Source organism: Dasypus novemcinctus, chromosome 1 (assembly GCF_030445035.2).
Source record: "Dasypus novemcinctus isolate mDasNov1 chromosome 1, mDasNov1.1.hap2, whole genome shotgun sequence".
Classification (NCBI taxonomy): Eukaryota; Metazoa; Chordata; class Mammalia; order Cingulata; family Dasypodidae; genus Dasypus; species Dasypus novemcinctus.
Genome location: NC_080673.1, coordinates 167,961,250 through 167,981,834, shown reverse-complemented (window position 1 = coordinate 167,981,834; position 20,585 = coordinate 167,961,250). Strand labels below are relative to the sequence as shown.

The following is a 20,585-nucleotide window of genomic DNA, read 5'->3' as shown; positions in this document are numbered from 1 at the left end:
ATGGGCATATTACTTAACATCTCTGACCATGCATTTCCTCATCCATAAACTACAAACAAGGTTACCAGCTGGAGTAGACTTGTGAGGACTGAACAAGCTAATGTAGGAATTCCTAAAGTTCCAGCTCTGCCTCCTGTCCCCAAGTCCTTCAGCCTGCTAGGATCGCCTCTCCCTTCAATATTAAAAGGCAGGGGGAAAAAGAAAAGAAAAACATTTGGCAAATATATCGAGAATGTTCTCATTCATTTTGTAAAAAGGTACATTTAATCAACATTTTTTCCATTACTTAGGCTCTATATTCTTTGAACTTTTAACTTTATGTTTTACCTTTAAATAAAAAGAAAAGGAAAAAAGGATTAATATCCAAAACTGGTTTACCCTGCCATCCCACAACTACAGTAACCACCTTTTTACCACAGTAACCACCCTTGATCTTCAAGGATACTCAAGGGGTGTGCTTCTAGTCAACTCTTGCACTGATTTCCCTTGCACAGAATTCCATCACTGCTCTGTGTCTTACCTCCTTCAGCTATTCTATTCTCTCTCCTGGATCACCTGAAACATGGCCTGCTGCCTCCTTCTCCTTTAATTCTCTCCCCTCAAAGTACCACTAACACAAGGCAGCATCTACTGCAGAATTCACTGAAGGTTGGAGGTAATGGAGTATGGTACCACACAGTGAAGCAAACAACCTAAATTTGATAGTGTACCTGATCCAAAAAGTCTCTCAGCCATCCCCACCTCAGCACTTTCTCACAGGTCATGTTTGTTCATCTGGCCCTGACACTCCTTCATGTTCTTAGAGTTCCTGCCCATATCCCCTCATCTGGCCAGCCTCCAACCTCTCAAAAGTTCTTCTTATTCATTTCTCATGGAGAACAGTTTGCCTCTCCATCTTTGTATCTGTTATAATTTAAGCCAAGATGCAGTAACAAATAGACCCCCAAAATACAGGGGGCTTAAGTGATATAGCAATATATAACCTAACAGTCTGTGAGTGTGCACACTATGGCTAGTGGGATATCACTCTTCCATGAGGCCTTCCTGGGATTAGGCTCCTACTTTCCTGAGCTCGGCATTTCCCTAGCATGTGCCCTCATCTTTACCACCTCCACTTGAAAACAGCGTGGAGCAAGAGGCTTAGTCTTTAAAAAGATGTCTTTGAAGTTGCCTAGGACTCTTTTCACATCACCTTGGTCTGAGCTTAGTCACATGGCTCACCCAGCTGCCAAGAAGTCTCAGAAATGAAGTCTTTAACTGGAGGGCTACTTGCCCAGCTACAACCTGGAAATTTCTATTATAAAAAGAAGTATGGACCCTGGGAGTTGGGTAGAGGACTCTGTTACAGTCCCTTTCTCCCAGACAGTCTCCAGGATGAGCCCAATGCTTAGGACCCACAATACCTTCATGGGCCAGCAAAACTGTTTCCATTTCTTTTAAAATTCAGGGGGAAAATAAAGAACTTTGGGATAGAAGAAAATGCTTGAATACGTAATATTAATAAATTCCTCTTAATACTAATGCAGATGTAAAATACAATTAAAAATTTTTTTTATGGAGAAAGGGGTCCACAAAGGCTAAATTGCCTTGGCCCACAAAAGTCAAATCAGAGCCCAGGGGCTAGCGATGCTCAACACGGGTGCAGCACACAGCATCGGCATCAGCAGGAGCCTGGCAGTTTAGTCTTTTCTTTGACATGACCAAATTCCTAGCTTTGCCTTCCCACGCTCCTCCACTACCACCAGCTGTCTCAGAATGGACAGCATGTCCTTCCCCTCTGATATGAATTGTGCCACCACCACCACTGCTACTCTTAATAGGTAGATGTGGTTAGAAACATTTTTAAAAGTATTTTTTGTTTTTGCTAATTAGATACGGTGTAGCGCATTAGACCTTGTCAAATGGTGCTTTCCTCTTCACTTTCCCTTCATCTTTTCCATCCTTGGACAACAAAATTACTATCCCGTAAGATGTCCATATGATTAAGTGTTCTGTATGAAATTTGACTGAAAGCAGCAAAAAACACACACACACACAAAAACCAAGCAAGAACCCGATACTTTCACTTTCAGATTTCAGATTATATCAGCAAATGCTATGATCCATTTAAAGTTGCCGAAAATGCACCAGGTGGCCTGACACAGTGAAAAAACTTAGAATCAGGAAGGATGGTTCCTAAATCAGGGGTCACCTGCTAATTTATCTCTATGACCCAGTCCAAAGGCGCTAACTAATTTGGCATCAGTTTCCATATGTATAAAATGAAGAGGTTGAGCTCAGCTTGTGTGGTAGGCTAAATAATGGCCCACCAAAAACGTCTACCTCCTAATCCTAGAACCAGAGAATATATTGCCTTATGTGACAAGAAGAACTTCATAGATATGATTAAGAATCTTGAGGTGGGGCGATTACCCTGTAGTAGTTGGGTGGGGTCAACTTAATCTCAAGGGTCTTTAGAAGGTGAAGGCAATGTAACAATGGACAGAAGCAGAGATTGGAGTGATGTACTTGGCCAAGTAAAAATTTAATCAGTCAGATAAATTAGGAAAATATATTAAAAATTGCCATCAGCAAATTTAAAATGCTTTAAAATTTTGATTTCAGGAGGCTGTAAACACTTTAGAAACTGCTCTGGAGGTAAAACATTAGATACTGTTCTCATAAATCACTCTATTCTCTCCATGAAGGAATGTTTCTACTAGACAACAGAATTTTATTGGCCTCAGTTGATTTACTTGAATTACTATGTTTACTAGCATCATAAACTGCTTGAAAAAGCCAAACCACATTTATTTAAAAATAATAGGTAATGCAAGCATTTCTGTAATTCATATAGAAGAATATCCTAATTAGTTAGAACTAGGGAGATGATTCAGGGCTGCTTCTAGGCCGCAGAATTTCTATGTGCTCATTAGAATCAGGCACCCTTTCACTGGGTGAGCCCAGGGGACACATAGTTTTGGATGCAGAGGGTGGACTAGATTTCAGCCCCTAATTGCCTCTACAGCGGGTCACCCACATGCAGGACACAATCTCAGGACCATAGGCTCAGCCTTGCTTTAGGTATCTAGTCACTGAAACTAGTTCTTTCTGGCATGGCCTAAAAAGCCACCTGTCACAAAGTAGGCCTACCTCAGGAAATAAAGACAGACATCCCACAGGTTCTGGTTTGTTCTTGTCCCATTGTCTGGGAACAACTCAAATGTTATTGCCCAGAAAGAGGGACTATGGTGGCTTGAATCTGTATGTTTCCCAGAAATGCATGTTCTTAAAGCTAATCTATTCCTGCAGGTGTAAACCTATTGTAAGTAGAACTTTTGATTAGGTTATTTCAGTAAAGGTGTGACCCAGGGTGGGTCTTAATCCTTTTACTGGAGTCCTTTATAAACAGGATGAATATGGGGAGACAGAGAGAGAGAAATCAAGAAGCTGAAGCAGCAAAACCTAGAAGAGAAGGGAGAGACCAGCAGATGCTGCCATGTGTCTTGCCACGTGACAGAGGAGTCTAGGGTCACAGGCAGCCAGTCTTCAGGGAGAAGCATCTCCTCCTGATGCCTTGATTTGGGCATTTTTCCCAGCTTACAAGCTTGAGCTTGTAAACTAATAAATCACTATTGTAAAAGCTAGTCCATTTCTGGTATATTGTTTTCAGCAGCCCAGCAGACTAGATCAGGGACCAATGGGTAAATTATAAGGAAAGTGCCCACATCCAGGAAAAGAGAGAAAGTCCAATTACTTACGCCCCAGTTGGGGACTTTGCAAATTTTTGTGTGTTCATAGAATGAGGAGACCATCTTACTACTAAGGCTTGAAATTGCCTTAACAACCTCCTGTGGTAGATGCTCTGGTAAGAAATCCAGAAGAATTTAATGAGTGATGGTTGTGTAAAGCACTTAATTATGTGTAGCCTATAATAGAAGGGCCTTTTTAAACCCAAGTTTCATGTTACTCAAAAATAGAGCAATCTTGTAAGGAATTTAAATAAAAGCAGTTGAGAAGTAGTGGCATTTCCACACCCACCTAAATCAAATGACAGCTAAATTCCAAATCAGGCTGTTCATTAGGGATTAAACATGGAGATACCTGGGCCTTACCCTCAAAAACCTGCTGGATTTCAGTCTCCAGGTCATCAATTCCTTTGCTTGTGTACCCCCTAAAAATTTTGCAGTAAATTGTCATCCTCACAGATTTTTAATTTATTTAAATTTTGCCATCATTAGTTCATTGTGGCTAAAAATATAATTTCTGACATATTACAATACTGACACTTCAAAATCATTACAGTATTCTCTTAAGTGTATATAATGGATTATAAATGTCATACCAAAATGATAATCACCACTATCCATTTTTTAAACACATAAAGGACATTATTTTTAACAGAAAAAATTTACCTTATTCCTTTTTCTCCCTGAACATATTTCCATTCCACTTACCTTGCAAAAATTTTAATTAAATATGATATATATACTGTTTGTCTTTTATTGATTACCCTATTATATGACTGATGAAAAAATGTATATAAACTGACATTTTCATTTTTAAATTTCCCCATATATAAGAATCTAAGAGTTAAAAATAAATTCTTCTGGAGTGAATTATTATTATATTAGTGTACAGTTTGCCTAAAAGTATATATTACAAACTTTGAAAAATGCCAAACATAAAAGCAAAATTTTATTTGCAATTTATCTGTTAAGGAAATGGATAGGGTGGGATTTTTTAAAATTATCAATAATTCACCTATTTAAGGATGGGATTGGGTACCTCAATTACAGTCCTCATTATCTTTTTTATTCATGCAAACTCTGAAAAACTTTGTCCACATATATAAGTATGTGGGAATGGAAGGAGGGTTTCTCTCAATTCTTTGAAATTTTCTGATTTAAAAGCCAAAAATCATATAATTGTTAAAAGTATTTATTCTCTATATTGAATCCTTCAATTTTGTTCAAAGAAAATTGGAAACTACCTAACTTGCAAATAGGTTTGTAACCCTTTCATTAGATGCATTCTCCATAACAGCTACACAAATATTTTATATCACTTCTGTTTGGTACCTAAGCAGATTTTGCAGCGTAAGGCATGGCACCCTGGTAGGAGTGGATAATAGAGAAGTCTGCCTTTCTTCAGTTAAGTGGGAAAAATACTATGTGAAAGGGGTTATTTAACCACAGGTGCTTTCTTAGGAAAGAGTATCTGTGGACACTGAGATTCAGGAAATTACCTTAAAATCATTCTTGGCTCAGACCCTTGGGAAGTCTTTGTCTATCAAGGTACATACATTCTAAGATGAAGGCCATTTAAAAGCACCCTAAGTGATTCAGGCAATCACCTAAGTTTGAGAACCTTTGTTTAAAGTATGGAGGGAGTTCTCATTTTATAGGAAGGTGTGCCGAGTGTCTTTCTAGAATAAGGGGTGAAAAATTAGGGAACTGAGCTTGGCCAATTCTCTAATGTAATATTTTTTCACCTCCACTTTGAGTCAGGACCCTGAAGGACTATACTCTAGGACAAAGGTAAACTGGAAGTAAACAACCCTTCGTACAAACCCTTCTTACAAAATACAAATTTTGTATCACTGGTTGGCTCAAAATTCCAATCATTGTATACCCAGATTAAAGAAATTCCAGATTGCTAGTGTCCTTGTGTGATACAGAAACAAACAAAGGTTCATTTGGGAGAAAGATAACATCATCCCAGGTCTCAGATTATTTCTACAGTTTTAAAAAATAAAATGTTTAGGACAAATGAAGAATTATTGGGTGCATGAAAAAGGTAAAACAACATGAGCAAGAATCAAAGGAAATAAGAGACAACAGAAATAGACTCATAGAGACTCTAGATTGTAATGCATAGAAGACCCAAGCAATGAAACAACTGCTTCCTATTTTCAAAGAGATTAAAGACAAACTGAAAAGTTTTGGCAAGGATCTGTAAACTAAAAAAGTGACACTGCAGATGAGAAAAAAAAAAAAAAAGCCAAATAGAAATTATTCTGAAAATGATATAGCCAAAATTAAGAAAATCAGTGGACAGGTTTAAAAACAGATTAAACAAAGTGGCAAAGAATTAGTGAACTAGAAGATTTGCAAAAAAAGAAAAGGACCAGATTCAGTATGGAGGGAAAAAAAGATTAAAAACAGAAAGAAAAGATAAGACAAAGTATAGAGTGAAATGTCATAATAGATACTAAATTGCAGGCATAAAAAGGACTACAAATAAGTCTTGAGCAGAATAAAGTCATATCATAGTGGAATGGAAATTTTTAAAAAAAGAAAATATCCAGAACTGAAGACAGTCACAAGTCATCAATTAAAAAGGCCCGTGAGGGGAGCAGGTGTAGCTTCAGTGTTTGAGTACCTGCTTTGCACGTACTAGGTCCCAGGCTCAATCTCTGGTACCTTCTAAATTTAAAAAAAAAAAAGTCCATCAACATCTCCCACATAATTTCTAAGTATTTCTAAATGTCATCTCATCTTCAGGAGCTTAATATATTCTTTCTAGAGAATGCACAGTGCCTGGCATGAGGGCTGAGAGGAGGGTGAGGTGAGTAAAATGCCTAGGGAGAAAATTTAAGAAGGCTTTCACTATCAGAGTCTTGTGCTTGCACTGTGAGAAAAGCCTAAGAGATTACAGATGGGGAAAGTAAAATATTTCCAAAGAAACTGGAGCTTTATTGGCAATGGCCCTTTTATCAACAACATTGGATGTTAAAAGGTGATGGAACAAAATCTTCAATATTCTGAGGCAAAATAATTTTAACCTAAAATTATATACCCCACCAGCCACCATTCAAATGAGAAGACAAAATTAACATTGATCATGAACATGATGCAATTCAGAACATTTTATCATCCTTAGCTCCTTTCTGAATGAATTACTTGGGAACATGTTTCAGCAAAATGTTAAATATTATATAAATTTTTTTACTTAATTAAAATCTTGAACTAAAACCCAGATGATCCATTTGGTAGGAGATGGAGGAAGAGAGAAGTAAAAACTTTCTAAGCCTTTTGTTTTTGAGGGACAAAAAGTACAGATATTTAACTCTAAACATTGATAGCATATGTTTAATAAGTTTTGCTAAAATTTTAATGGCAACTATAGAAGAATAGAAATACTATAAATAATTTCCAAAACATGAACAGAACTCAAGCAAATGTTTTATTCCTCCATATAATTCTGACTTCTTAGATTTCATAAATAATTGTGCATTGATGTGTTACATACACTATTTTTATAAGTACTTTAAGAATTTTTTAACCAAATAAAAATCCTCACAGGAACTCATTAGTTTTCTTTTTTCCCTTTCTTCCTTTCTTTCTTCCCTTTATTTTTCTTTCTTTCTTTCTTTTTCTATTTAGTAAAATTACTCTGAAATTTATTTGGAAAAATAACAAAAGAGAATGAAAGGAGAGTAGCTGTGACTCAAGCAGTTGAGCACCCACCTCTCACATGGGAGGTCCTGGGTTCAGTTCCTGGTACCTCCTAAAGAAGGCAAGCAGAAAACAGGCAGACAATGAGCATACAATGATCAAAAACAAAAACAAAAGTAGGCAATGAGCAAAAACAAACAAGCTAACAAAAAGCAAACAGATGAGGGAACCAACATAAAAAAGAGAGGGAATGAGAGAATGAAATACTATATTCTGCTTATAAATTTAGTAAAGATTAAAATTAGTAAATATTAAGGTAGAATTAAACAATTTTTATAATTAATATTTCAAAAGTCATGTGAAATGGATTCTCTTTCATGGCTGGGAGACAATTAGTCCCCCTTTTCGATTATGAAAAACCATAAATACATAGAAATTCACTTGCAAATAAACCTGGCAATCTGTATTAATAGTCATTTTAAAGATCATATTTAGGGAAGTGGACATGTGACATGGCTGATAGAGCGTTCTTCTACCATACAGAGGGTCCAGGGTTCGATCCCCAGGCCTCCTGACCTGTGTGGTGAGCTGGTCCACACGCAGTGCTGCCACGTGCAAGGAGTGCCGTATCAGGCAGGGGCACCACTGCGTAGGCGTGCCCCTGCATAGGGGCTCCCCACGCACAAGGAGTGCACGCCGCAAGAAAAGCCGTCCTGAGTGAAAAAAGCACAGCCCACCCAGTAGTGGCACCACACACACAGAAAGTTGGCACAGCAAGATGACACAACAAAAAAAAAGAGATGCAGTTTCTCAGCACTGCCAGATAATGCAAGTGGACACAGAAGAATACACAGCAAATGGACACAGAGAGAAGACAATGGGGGGGGGGGGGAGGGGGGGAGAGAAGGGGAGAGAAATAAAATAAATCTTAAAAAAAAAAAAGATCATATTTATTCACCGTTATTCTACTCTTTAAAACCTATCTTAAGGAAATAAATTGAAACTAAATATTGAAGTAAACATACTTATCCCAATCAATGTACTTACTATAAAGAATTTGGAAATGCTCAAAATACAAATGTTCGAAAATTAAGTATTTACGCTATACATCTAAGAGGTGATTTTATGCAACCACGAATAAATTATTATTACAAGCAGTTTTAAATGAAATGGAAAATATTATGTTCTACATAAGTTTTTTAAAAACTTACAAGATGCAAAATTGTATATATATTCTGTTTGATGATAATGCATTGGAAAAGTTTGGGGGGATTGAATCAAAATGGTCAAATGAGCACTCATGAATATTTTCCCCTTTCATCCAACATCTCTAAAAATGACAGAAAAGGATTTTTTTGGTAAGATCAAATCCATAGTGATGTTATAAAAGGGGGCGCATGCTATCATCAGATTAGAAATTTTACGTAATTCTTGAAATAAAGCAGAGGACTAAAAATGACATATTATTTCATATCCTAAAACATGTTTAGGGGATACTGGTGAGAATATAGACATGGTTCCTGATGTGCCAAAGAGAAAAGTGACAGATAACAGTGAACTGTGAACAGTGAACAGTGAACTGTGGGGCCAGTCATTGAGTAATTATAAGAGCACAATCCATGTGGCCAAGCTGCTAGGCTCCTCCCTTCCACCTACTTGGGCCAAGAGGTGGGTTGTAGCCAGCTTGTTTGCCTCAGGCTAGAACAATGAGTGTAAGCACTTGGGTGTAAGAGGCAGGAAAGTGCCCCAAGGAGTTGGCAACATCCAGAAGGGACAGGGAGCCCCTAAACCTAGAGGATAGGCAACTGGCATCCCCACTCATACCACAGTGCTGACTCAGTTCCCACACTTGCTGGAGGTAAAAGAAAGAATGGCCATAAACAGGCAAAACCAGATTTTTCTCTTTTTATTCACATAGGAAAACTTAAAATAAATACAAACTAAAGAAAATATTATAAATGACCAGTACTCATTTCCCAGCTTCAATAACTATCAGTATTCTGTCTTGTACTATCTACCCCCCCACCACCATCACCTTAAATATTTTTTCAGTGCTTTTTAAATTTTTTTTAAGACTTATTTATTTATTTCTCTTTCCCCCCTCCCCCATTGTCTGCTCTCTGTGTCCATTTGCTGTGTGTTCTTCTGTGTCTGCTTGTATTCTCATTAGGCAGCTCCAGAAACCGATCCTGGGACCTTCTGGAGTGGGAGAGAGGCCATCATTCTCTTGTGCCACCTCAGCTCCCTGGTCTGTTGTACCTGGTCTGTAGTCTCTCCTCTGTGTCTCTTTTGTTGTGTCATCTTGCTATGTCAGCTCTCTGCACGGGCCAGCATTCCTGCATGGGGCAGCACTCCTAGCGCAGGGCAGCACTCCTAGCGCAGGGCAGCACTCCATGGGGGCCAGTTTGCCACACAGGTCAGCTTGCCTTCACCAGGAGGTCCTGGGTATCAAACCCTGGACCTCCTATATGGTAGATGGGAGCCCAATTGCTTGAGCCACATCCATTTTTCTTTTTTGCAGTGTTTTAAAGCAAATCAAAAATATCACTTCAGTCATAAGCATTTAGTGTGATTTTTTTAACACATAAAGACTTCCAAAAAATCACACATAGCATTATCACAGGCCCAAAATTAACAATAATTTGTTAATATCATCTAACAGCCAGTTGTATTACAGGCAGATGATGTATCCCAAAAATGGTTACAGCAACATCGCCCATCTTCTGAAAATATGAGTTTGCTAATCCCCAATCAAGATGTAAAGTCTTTATGCTTGTGAGCCTATACACCTGAAATAAGAACAAGGCCTAGAGCAGCAGTGTGCCTAAGAGTTCCCTCCTGACAGCCTCCGTGTTACTCAAATGTGGCCAGTCTCGAAGCCAAACTCAGCATGTAAATGCAATGCCTTCCCCCCAGCATGGGACATGACATCCGGGGATGAGCCTCCCTGGCACCGAGGGATCACTACCAAGTACCAGCTGATGACATAACTAGAAAATGACCTTGAATTAAAGATTCAACGTGGACCAGCAGAATATCCCTGTCTACATATAATAACAGAAGTTAAAAATGCTGTTTGACCTAAAGTAAGGGGGAAATGGAAAGGACAAATGAGTTTATATGGCTATGAGTCTCTAAAAAAGAGTCTGGAGGTTGTCAGAAGGATTGCCCTTATGCATACCTGAGCAGAGTCTCAGAGACAGATAAAGTAGATACAATCCCAGGTATTGGTCCTTTTGAGGGCTAAAGAGACCCACAGGTTCTATGGTCATGGCAGATGGGGTTCACTGCCATGTCAGTTGGCCCTTCTTTGGAGCTGGTGTTTCTGCGTGATGGAGCTGGACTCAGATGTGATCTCTTTTCACAAGCCTTTCATGCTACTTTACTGGAATTATAGTTGGTGCTGGGGTTTAAGATATATCTAGGGAATTTGAATCTCTGGACTGACAATATGATAGCCAGGCCCTGAGCCTCAACAGACTTCAGCTCCTACACTCTGGTTTATTGGACTTACCCCACTCAGCTAACATGGAGTTGGAGAATGTCAACCACCACACCAAGGAGCCTGGAGTGCCTACAACTGAAAGCAGGAGGATTGCATTCAGTATCCATGTGGAATCTAAGCCCCCTCTTGACATAGATGTGGAATGGACACAACCAAGCCAAGGTTCGCAGGAAGGAGGAATACAGTAAGGATTAGAGTGGACTTAATGATATTCTATTCATGAACTACTGTGGTTAATAATCGAAAATGTGGCATTGGTGTGGAAAAAGTGGCCATGGTGGCTGCTGGGTGCAGGGAATGGGAGGAAGAGACGAGATGTAGAGGCATTTTCGGGACTTGGAGTTGTCCTGGGTGGTGCTTTAAGGACAATTGGTGGACATTGTATGTCCTCCCATGGCCCACTGGATGGAACGTGGGAGAGTGTGGGCTATGATGTGGACCACAGGCCATGGGGTGCAGCGATGCCCAGAGATGTACTCACCAGATGCAATGGATGTGTCATGATGATGGGGGAGAGTGTTACTGTGGGGGGAGTGGTGGGGTGGGGGCAGTGGGGGTGAATGGGGACCTCATATTTTTTGAATGTAATATTTTTTTAAGAATGAATAAATTAAGTAGTATTTGGAAGAAAAAATAAGAAATCTTTACAAAGAACTCAATAGAAAAATGGAGAAAACACTTGAAAAGACACTCCATAAAAGTGTATTAACAAGTGGCCAATTAATGTATGAAATAAAGAAACTTCTTCAGTCACCAAAAAAAAAAAAAAAAGATGTAAAGTCTAAATGCCCTCCTCTTCATTCTGGGCTGGACTTAGAGACTCACTGGAACAAGAGAATGTGAGAGTAGAACTGCTATCTGATACCCAATGCTAAGTCAGAAAATACCTTGCAACTCCTGCCTGGTCCTCTTGGAATGTTCCAGAAGCTCCTTCCCAAAATGGTTCCTCTCAGAAACCAGCTGCCAGGCTGTGAGAAGCCCCAGCCCCATGGATAGCCCTCAGGTAGGTGTTCCAATCAGCATTCCCAGCTGATCCCAGCTTTTTGAGTCTTCCCAGCTGAGGCACCAAATATCTAGAAAAGAGAAGATACCCCACTGTGTTCTGTCCACATTCCTGGCCCACAGAATCTGTGAACATGGTTGTTGCTTTATGCCACTAAATTTTAGGGCAGTTTGCTTCACATCAATAAGAACCTGAAACACCAATTCATGTTTGATTTTTCTTCAGTGTTTCAAAATTTGCTTTTACAGTTGATCTGCTTAAACTAGGATCCAAGCAAAGGTCACACATTGCTATGGCTAATATTTCTATTATACCTCTTTTAATCCACATGAGTTTCTCCCCTTCCCCCCCCCCCCCCGCTTTTTCCTTCATTTTTATGTCATTTATCTAAGAAGAAACTGGGTCATTTGTGTTATAGAATATCCCACATTTTGATTTGGTTGATGCAGTGACCAGCAAACATTGTTCAACATGTTCCTCTATGAGCAGCATTTCCTGTAAAGTGGTAGTTAGACCTAGAGCAACAGTTGGCAAAATTTTTCTGTAAAGGGCCAGATAGTAAATATTTTAGGCTTTGTGGCCTATTCAACTCTGGCACTGTAGCACAAAAGCTACCATAGGCAATACAAATGAATGAGCAAGGCCACGTTCCAATAAAAAAAGTTCAAAATAGGCAGCTGCCAGATTTGACCTACAGAAGTCAGCACTGGGAGGCCATGGTGATTTTCATTCCTATATGCATTATTGGGAGTGGTTGTCAGGAGCATGGTGCTCTGAAGGATTCTGAGGTTGCATCTGGACTCAGTGGGAAAGAGAGCTACAAACGACTCTCCATGTTCCTAATGGGCGTGGAATAGGGAACTGTGTTGTGATTCTGCTGGATTTGCCACCTGTGCTCTAGTGCATTCTGAATTCAGGCAGGAGTGATTCAAGACTCTTGACTGTGGTTTCAATACTAGCTGATCATCAGGGTAATTTGGAAAATTTTAAGTGTAGAAATACCAAGCCTCATGTAGCAGTTTGATATTATTGATGAATTCCAAAAAGAAATATTGGATTACAGTTTTAAACTGATCTTTTCCTCTGGGCATATTAGATTATATTGGATTCAGAGGTTTACCTGATTACTTGTGCCAGCAGGGCCTTGAGCCCCCACCCCTTGGTGGGTAGGGACTCACAGATAAAAGGCATGGCAAAGGACAGAGCTGGAGGGTTTTCGATGTTGGAGTTTGATGCTGAAGCCTTAAGCTTAAGCCCCAGGAAGTAAGCTCACAGAGGAAACAGAAGCAAGCCCCAGAAAGAGAGGAACCCTGAGCCCAGGAAGATGCAAGCCCTGGGAAGAGAGGAACCCTGAGCCCAGGACAAAGAAGTCTGAGGAAGGGAGGAACCCAGGAAGCCTGAACCCTTGCAGACGTCGGCAGCCATCTTGCTCCAACATGTGGAAATAGACTTTGGTAAAGGAAGTACCTTATGCTTTATGGCTTGGTATCTGTAAGCTCCTATCCCAAATAAATACCCTTTGTAAAAACCAACCAATTTCTGGTATTTGGCATCAGCACCACTTTGGCTGAGTAATACACCTCATTTAGAAATTGAAATAAAATTCTGGAGACATAGAAGTTAGACTCAGAGGTTCCAATATCTGTCTAATAGGAGTACAGAAGAAGATACCCAGGGAAATGAAGGAGAAGAGATAAGCAACTAAGTAATAATATGTTTTTAAGTTCACTCAGTCAAAAGAAAAAAAAACCAGATATAATTCTTTCAATGGAAATGGACAACTGGGTAACAAACAGGATGAATATAATGTATACATATGGAAACATCTTGATAACATTTCACAATTCCTAATAAAGAGTTCTGAAATCTCTTTGCACATACCCAGATTCTGATTCAGTAACTCTGGTGTGTAACTTGGAAATCTTTCATTCGTTTACTTGGTTTCAAAAAACTGTTCTAGATGATTCTACTTTGACAACTGCTGGTCTCTAGATCAATTACCTGGGACCCAGTACCAAGCCACCCTTTCCACCACTCTGATGCTTCTGGACCCTCTGACGCTAACTAGTCCCTTCTCCTCTCTTGTGTATAGTCATTGACTTGATAGGTCTATTCTTAGCCCCCTTCCTTCCACCACCAAGGAGTAGGATCTTCCTTTGACCCCAGCGCCCAGCGCCCAGCGTTTTGTTGACAAACTCCCCCAGTGCCCATTTCCTAGCCCAGAACGCTGCTCCCTGGGCCAACCAGCCCCTGTGCTGAGAGCCTTGGTCCCTCACCGCTCCTCTCCTTGTCATGTCCTCTCCGCTGTGATTCATTTATTCACTTAACAAACACACACCGAGAGCTTACTGTCTGCAGAGCACTGTGAGAGATACTAGGGAAACAAAACTGAAAAAGATCTAATCCTTGCCCTCAAAGAGTCTAACTGGGAAGAGACATGAAAGTAAAGATGTGAAAGTAAAGCAATAAGTGTTATCACACAGAGTGTTTCTCTAAGGACAGTTCAAGAGCCACCTGAACCTTACTTTGCCAATGTTCTTATAAACTTTCAAGATTCCTGGGCCAGATGTGGCCCAGGCATCTGTATTTTACAAACTCCCTACCCCCATTGTTTCCATGAGCATGGACATTTGATAACCACCGGCCTTACAGAGCTGGGTGTGACGTCTCTGGGATAGTGAAGAAGGAACTCCCAGGCTCTGCCTGCAGGGGAGTATAAGGGACACTCCACAGAAGAGATGTGGCGTGAAGAATCTAGGGGAGTTTTCCACAGGGGCAGGAAGAGGGAACAAAATGTAAAAATAGAACGAGCCTAAGAAAGCCATGTGTGTTGGGGTCATCGAGTGACTGGACTTGGAAGGAACCAGGGTGTGGGGATGAGCTTCGGCTGAGAAGCTGGAAGGGCTGTTAACAAGGGTCAGATCTCACAAAGCCTCACAAGGCCTCTGGACCTTACGGGACAACCTGTGGGGAGCTAATGAATTGCTTTAACAGGGGAGTGTGGAAGAGGGTAGTCTGGGTGACAGTACAGCATGATTTTAAGAGATTATCCCTTTAGTAGAGTGGAAGATGAATAGGTGGGCTGGGGGCAGTGTGAGAGGGCTAGGACTGAGGTCAGGCAAAACGTGTCGAGGATCTGACCTGTCTCGGGAGCAAGGCAGACAGAGAAAGGCGAAGATGGGTGGTCTGGTTGGTAGGTACATTCAGCAGGGTTTGGTGGGCGGGATCAAGGCTGGACTTGCAGCTCTTGTCTTCCCTGAATGTTCTTCATCTCTTGTCACATTAGCAACGCCCTACCCAGCCCCGTCCTCAAATATGTCAACTATTGGAAGGAAAATATATATACAGTGTACCTCCATTGTACTTGGATTTTCATTGCCCTGTCAGAGGCTTTATCCAATTATGCTTAATAAATTAGTTACCCTTAATAAGTTGTTATTATAGTGAGTTAGTTACCTTTTTAAAAATCTCAATGCTGATGCTCTGTGTCCCTGGAGGTTCTTAGTTTTATAGCCCATTTAAATGTTCATGGCTAAGCTGCTCCCCCAGAGCAGCAACTACACGAAGAAGCAAAGGCAGAACTGATCAGACCTTTTTGGACACACCCAAACTTTCACACAGTGAGAGATATGTCACACAGCCACTCTCACAGACTTCTCCAGAATGCAATGAAAACCACACATTTTACAAGTGAGTTATGAGTGATCACACAAGGGGTTACTCAATCCATTTCTATTTGGCTGCGAGCTTTGAGGTAAGCCCTTTCAAGCTTACATGGTTCACCTGGGACTTTAAAAGTAAAAGTAAATTATTTAGAGTTGTACAGAGTGAAACAGTGGTTACTGCTGATTAATGCTGATGAATACTCACGATACAGCAATGAATGGCATGCTTGATAAAATAAATTTCTTGTAAGTAGAAGAGATACAAACTATATTAGCAATTGAAATAAACTATATGTGTGATAATAAGCTCCAAATAACTGCTTACAATTTGCAAAAGACTTTCTCATTTATTACCTCATTTGATCCTCACAAAAATCCTATGAGATAAATTGTCTTAATATCCTCATTTGACAAATGAGGAAACTGAGGATCAGAAAGGTTAAGCAACTGGCTCAAGGATACACAGTCAATAAGTGACACTGCTATGGACCAACTAGCATGCTTTGGTTGCAAGTAACAAAAAATCCCAATTAAATAGTATGAAATAATAAAGGGAATGTATAAACTCATGTAATAGAAAATGTCCAGCAATTAGGGTGGACTTCAGGCACAGTTTGCACAGAAATTCAGTTCTGGTTAAATGGACTGTTTGGATTTACTCTTCTGTATCAGCTCTATTCTCAGGCTCTCTTTCTATTTAGCAGGAAAATGCTGAAGCAGTTTTAGGATCCACCTCACTATTCAGAAGGAGAAAGAACTTTTATTTCTCCATTCAGCAACCAAGAGACTTAGCTTCAATTGTATTGCCCCAACAGCTGGGGAAATACCACATACTGATTGGCTCAGGCCCGGTGGTACACACCTCTGTAAGAGTCAATGACTATGTCAATCAAAGCCACAATCCAGAAGCTGGGGTTGCACCAGTTCTGCTCAAACCCCACAGCTACTACCCCACGTGGGAGGGATGGAATGGATGCTGCAGAGTCAACCACAGTATCCACCAAAAGCCAGGACTTTAACTTGTGTTTTCTGTCTCTAAGTCCTAGAGTTCTTTTCCTATACATTACATGTTTTTATCCTTTACTTTTGGAGGTGATGATCCTGGGTGAAGTTGCTGTTTATTTGTTTGAATGTGCCTAATTAAGATGCAAGGTGACCCAAAGTTCTTTCTAACAGGCATGCACTGATACTGGATATTTGCTTCTGTGTGTTGGCATTATCTTTGCAGCTTTTTGCTTCTTCAATGACTCCTTCAACTAATCTTCCTGGAACTTCTTTTACTCCATTCATTTTTGCCTCAAATACATTTTTGTTTCTTTATATCAGGGCCTAGTCGGGAAGACAGAAACCACTCTGAATATTTAAAACTGGAGAAACTGAATGCAGTAATATGAAGGAAACTTAGAAGCTAAGTAAGGGGCAGTGAGGCAATCCAGAGACCAGCAACAGCAGGAAGTCACTGCCACTCCTAGGCTGGAAGGACAGAGGGAGTAGGTGAGGCTACTGGAGCCCAGGGGTTGGGATTACTCAAAGGAATCTGGAACCAAAGCAGATTTCCTTTGGGAACTCCAACCATGGAAGAGAGGCAGCAGCTGCCAGGGGTACCACCCTGGTTCAGAGGGAGAAGGAGAAATACTCTGATTTCTCCCCTCCTCCTGCTCTCCAGACTCCCATTAGAATCTCCACTGGGCAAACCCAACTAGAAGCTGGCTAATATGGGGGCCTGAGAATTGCAGCCTGTAGGGGTCAAATGTCCTGTGACACACAGCAGGGAAGGAAGGGCAAGGAATGGATCTGAGGCCAGGAAGATTCAGAGAGAGCACATTTGCTGGGCAAATGTAACACGTGTTCATTGGGAAAATTTTAGAAAATATAGCTATGCAAAGAGAAAAAGGTAAAAATCTTGATCTTACTCGTTCTTTAAAGGTAAGGTTAAATCAGCCAGTCCCAGGCACTGCTGGGTGTTACCTATTTCTCATCGGTCACTTAACAGTCCATGTTCTGGTCTTTTTCCTATTCATGGGCCAAGAACCCTAGCAGTTTGACATTTTGTTTTGCACATCCTGGGCAATTCCATTTCTCCTCCCTTTCAAGTCAAATGTGGGGGGAAAAAAAAAAGAACTATCACTAAGAAAAACTTCACTTCTTCTGAGAAACTGATTGTTTCTTTTCCCAGGCAACATAAGCCATATGAGTAAATGTTTTCTCTTTGTGCCCAGGCTACCAGGAAACTCAGAATTAAAACAGATACTCAAACCCAGCCACTTAAACCCTTATGGTGGACATGTGGTTCTTCCCTCTTCTCCAGGTTTCATATTGTATTTGTATCATATCAGTTTTATTCTGTATAAGTATGTATGAGGAAGAGAGGGATAAATAAAGGCACATGAGTGAAATGCTCTTGAGCTGTTTGTTGGCCATCACTTGCCCAGTCCAACTCTGTCCACTCTAAGCCAGCTGGCCGGCACTGGAAAGACTGTCTGCCATGGTAGAACAGACTCTGTTTGCCACTCTCCTTGACAGCAGATGGCTGCCCTGCTCTCATCCACATCATCCATCATTGCTGAGGGAGACACCCCTCCATTGTGCAAATCACTGGCATCTTTGCCTCCAACTTTGTAGGCTGGTAATTTTGCAGGCACGCTTAAATAGAATCTGGTTCAACACTTTTCCACATAAAGGAGCCCCATGGAGCACCTTCACAATGGAAAAGGGTGGGGCAAGGAACCGCTGGTGGGATCATGGCTAGATTTTCAATCAGATTGGGCATTTTAATTAGGTTGGGCAAAGCTCTGCCTAGGAGGCGAAAGCATGGTTTCCTGAAGTGAGCTTTGCTTCCTCTAGGCTGCTTTGCTTCCTTATCTCACAGGTTAGTCCTTCTTGAATTTTTTTCCACTTTGTTTATTTGAGGTTGATAATCTGGGCTTCAAGCCTAGTTTAATATCATTTTACTGTTGTTACTGCATCCCCAATTCTATGGAGACGGTTATTATCATTGTTGTTTAAGACACCTTACCATGGCAATTACCTAGCCAGGTGTACAACCATCCTCGCCCCACCTTGCCCCACCCCTTTCTGCTTCAGATTTAAGAAACAAAGCCGATGCTTCCTCCCCGTCTATTGAAACAACATGAGTTTGTGGCTCTATAGCATGAGGCAAAGTAGATTTTTGGCCTTTGTCTAGATAATTTGATCAGGATAAACAATGTGATTTGGGTCCTATAGTATATTTGTGAGCCTAAGAATATAGAAAATCTCCCCCTTTGCTTATAATCATTTCCAAATAATCTAAACATATAGGCTGTTTTCATAGCAAATTTGCTTATCTTATGCTTTATTTATCTAATACATTTGTATTACTGTGTACTGTCTAAGCTCTATGAGCCTCTAAGCTGAGAGGAAAACTGACCACAGATGAGGATGATCAGTGTAGAGCTGAAAGCTTGACAGTAATGATAAAGATCCAGTTTTGACAGAAGAAGAGAAACATTGCAACGTTTGGTTTGAAGAACAGTGTGTGTGTGTGAGAGAGAGAGAGAGAGAGAGATCCTGATTTCAGTGCAGAGTTGGGTCAGATCCTTAGCATTGCTTTAGAAGGCAGGCATTGAAGTGAGCGATTGTAATAACCCACTTGAGGCTGTGTGGACACTGCCAACAGACATGCCCCTCTGGCTTCACATCAAGACCTAAGGTGGAGCCCGGGCCTGGACTTGTCTATGAGGTTCGTGTCTTTAGCAGATAGAGTCTTGCTGCAGGATTGCATGGCACTAACAATGAGACTCACTGGAAAAACAAATAAAATGCTTTAAATGTTTCAATGCATTTCCAAGTATTCATCCTCCAAATATTTAGATTCCGAGCTGACTGAGCCAAGAGCCCAAGCTTCCTGTGCATGCTGGATAGTTCCGACAATCTCCTCAAGATCAGCAAATATATAACTTGAAATATCATCTTCTTGGAGCCAAAAAAAAAAATGTCCCCAGGTATTGTTCTGGGAAATCAGCTAGGTGTCTCTGTCAAAAATCTTCCTTTGTAATGTTGACTGATTTTTAATAAGTTTAATAAGTTCTTACAAAGGCCTCCATGGGACGATGGTCTGTGCCCACTATGAGGCTGAAATATAAACAAGAGTGGGGATGGAGATCTAGGAGGAGAGCGGGGAGGGGGAAAGGAAAGGAGAGGGCTAGAGATGAAGAAAAGCAACAGCCTACTGAGGATATTGGTATTCACAGAAGGTTCTGATGCCTGAACAAGCCTTAAAGGGTGAGTTTGACTTCATCAGGGTTTGGTGTTACTTTTTTGTTTTTGTTTTTAAGAAAGTGGAGACAGAGGGGAAGGAGGTGGAGGCCGATTTCCTTTATAATTTAAATTTCTCTACATTCAGTAGTAATATAAAATTCATTGTTTTTTTCCCAGGCATATCCATATCAAAACTCTCTCTCTCTCTTTTTTGTTTTTCTTTTTTAAGCACCCTCGGCAAAAAATCCATAGCACTGCTCAGAAATTATCTAATTCTAGAATTTAGCAATTTCCTCTTTCTCTAAGAAGCTCCACAAAATAAATAAATACCTTAAACATAGATTTTGATTCCAGAATACATTATCAAGACTTATTCTATCTTCCCAGTAAACAAGGTAAAACAGTGGAGTCAAGTCACACATGCATTTAACTTTTAATGGTTCAATTATACACCCTCAGCAGAGAGAGACACAGAGAGAGCTGTAAAACTGTTCTTAGCAGCATTATTCACAAGTGCTAAAATATGGAACTACCCCAAGTGTCCATGTGGTATATACACACAATGGAATATTATTCAGCTGTAGAAGAAATGAAATCAGGACGCATATGAAAACATGGATGAAACTTGAGGACATGATGTTGAGTGAAATAAGCCAGACACAAAGGACAAATATTGTATGGTTTCACTAATATGAACTAAGAACAAGTAAACTCATGGAGGTAAACTCTAGAGTACAGGTAACTAGGAGATAGAATATGGGTTGAGAATAGGAGCTGATACTAATGTATGAAGT

General features: G+C 40.3%; 1 long non-coding RNA gene across 7 annotated transcripts in view; it reads right to left on the bottom strand.

Annotated features, from left to right (window-relative positions):
* LOC105746202 (uncharacterized) overlaps positions 1-20,585 on the bottom strand; it is a 324,527-nt gene that overhangs the window by 193,196 nt on the left and 110,746 nt on the right. For 6 of the 7 annotated variants that reach the window (XR_011649473.1, XR_011649474.1, XR_011649471.1 and 3 more), the window contains one exon: positions 11,772-11,957. The exons of the other annotated variant lie outside the window; for it this stretch is intronic. This is a non-coding gene — a long non-coding RNA (uncharacterized lncRNA). The remainder of the gene's footprint in view (positions 1-11,771; positions 11,958-20,585) is intronic. 7 annotated transcript variants of the gene reach the window in all.